The following is a 2,419-nucleotide window of genomic DNA, read 5'->3' as shown; positions in this document are numbered from 1 at the left end:
TTGAAATAACTTATCTTTAAAACCTAAAGCTTAGCAAAGAAATGGTGGGGGGGGGAGCAATTGACAGTGGAGAAATTCCCAGTGTTTGGATGAATACCACATGATAAGTATATTTTTTTAAGAGAAGTTTGTCATTAGCATTAGGCATTAACTATTCTATTATTCAATTAAACTGAATGCAGTTTTCTTTATCATTTGACATTTCTATAACTCTCAGCCGAGCAAATAAACAGAAAAAAACGTGTATTTGCTTTCTAAATTATAATAATTTGGCATGAATTATTATAATTTAAAAAGCAAATACACTTTTTTTTATTGTATGTGTATTGGCTATGACGCCTAATAGTAATAAAATATAAAAAATGTTCCCATTGTTAGTGGAATAAACAATACACACCGTGAGAGGGCGAATTACTCCGAAGTAGTTTGGGAAGAAGCGCGGTTCTATGTTTTTTTCGAAACTTTTACTTTTATCTGTGAGGGATTATTAGTATTTGTGGTTATCGTGTTACTGTGTCACAATATTATTAGTATGAGGAAGAGAGAAGGAACAGCGTTAAAGTATTAACGAATATAGCTTCACATAGTCAAACTTGTAAGTTTATTGTTAATTGATACTAACAGTAATACTGAAAGTGAATGACTATACGTCCACTTTTTATATAGTTTGATGGACTAACGATAAGTGATACTACACAGAACACGAACTTGTTGAACTTATCTATACTCACTTTATTCACATCATCACTACATGATACATCCTGCCAAAACCTCTTGCAAAATACATTATGCGTCTAAATTAATATATTAAAAACATAGCCTTTCTATCAACAAACTTAGAAATACTATGTTCAAGAAGTTGCCAAAATTTTTAAATAATATAACAAACAGCTAATTTCTAAATACGTTCTTTCACCCGAAAAAAAAAAAATGCATATTTGTTACAACATGTACCTTTCTACCGGTGACCTAAAAACGGAACTAATTAATTTATTATATGCTACATTACTAACTTCTTTTGAAACATTTAATTGTTTAGATATAAAATTACCATTCTAATATAAATTATAATGCTGATTAAACACTATATATGAATAGTTTTCCAAATAATCTGACCATACATGTAGATTCCAACACAACACTAAGTCACCTTAAAAAGCTTGTACCATTCCAGTTTCCCCTCAGCCTATTCTAGGTGTGATTTTGCAAACATAATCTTTAAATAAAACATTGACTTGGAACGTTTACTGTTCTACCATAAGGTTAAAAACAGATGTTACAAAATGTGTAGCTCAATATTTGAGCTACAAGGTTCCGTTTACTGAAAAATCTAATAATGATTTTAATACTTGTGCTGGGGATTAAAATGCATACTGTTAAAACAGATTCAACTGTTTTACGGGTTCTTTTGGATTATTCAGTAATAAGAAGAATGGAAAGTTCAGTCCTCTTAATGTTAACGAAAGCGTTTTTTTTTTTCGATTACAAGTTCTTCAGGATAAGTTCCATGATTTTATGTAACTAAAAGGACCTAACTTTACAAATAAACAACGTCTAACAGAACTACCACTTATACCGACTAGTTTCGTATATATTGTACTTCATTGCAAACACAGACTCAACATTTACAGCAAGGATGTTTGTATGTAGGATGTTTGTATGTGAAGTTAAGCACAAAGCTACACAATGGGTTATCTGTGCTCTGCCCATCACGGGTATCGAAACCCGATTTCTAGCGTTGTAAGTCCGCAGACATACCGCTGTACCACTGGGGGGGGACTTACAGCAAGGAACTAATTGGCTAACACCAGTAGATACACTGACTAATTTATGCACTGAATGTTGGTTAAACGAACTAAAAGCTCACTCACTAACTTTAGTTTAACATGCACTGGCTCAGGTTCGGTGCTAAAGGGGGGGGGGCTATAGCCACCCTGTTACCAATTTAAGAAGATGCAGTATGGGTTAGTCAACTCAGCAGCAACATTCAATTGCATGATGAGAAAGATATTGCACAAAACCACCAACATCGAGCATTATGTGGACGACATTCTGACACACACAGCCAGATGGGAAGACCACCTGAAGAAACTTAGAGGGCTGTTCAGGCAAGTGAGGGAAGCAGGTCTGACCATCTAAGTGCTACATCGACTATTCTGTGTTGGATTTTGTTGGACACAAGGTGGGCAACCGACAAATAGCCATGAAAGAGGAGAAGCTAACATGCATACAAGATGAACCAGCTCCGATGACCAAGCAGCAAGTTAGATCCTATCTCAGATTAGCAGGATACTATAGGAAGTTCATCCAAACTACGCTGAAGTTGCTGCACAATTGACTGACCCAACCAAGAACGACCTACCTAACAAGGTGAAGTGGGAACAACTACAGCAGATAGCATTCCAGAAGTACAGAACAT

At 35.0% G+C, this 2,419-nt stretch overlaps 1 protein-coding gene across 1 annotated transcript in view; it reads left to right on the top strand.

Annotated features, from left to right (window-relative positions):
* Positions 1-413: 413 nt before the first annotated feature.
* Positions 414-2,419, top strand: part of LOC106456951 (anaphase-promoting complex subunit 4-like) — a 17,802-nt gene continuing 15,796 nt past the window's right edge. The window contains exon 1 of the mRNA XM_013916328.2: positions 414-595. The gene's annotated coding sequence lies outside the window, so the exon portion shown is untranslated. The remainder of the gene's footprint in view (positions 596-2,419) is intronic.

This window comes from Limulus polyphemus, unplaced genomic scaffold (genome assembly GCF_000517525.1).
Source record: "Limulus polyphemus unplaced genomic scaffold, Limulus_polyphemus-2.1.2 Scaffold274, whole genome shotgun sequence".
In the NCBI taxonomy this organism is placed as follows: Eukaryota; Metazoa; Arthropoda; class Merostomata; order Xiphosura; family Limulidae; genus Limulus; species Limulus polyphemus.
This window is presented reverse-complemented; position numbering and strand designations above follow the sequence as displayed.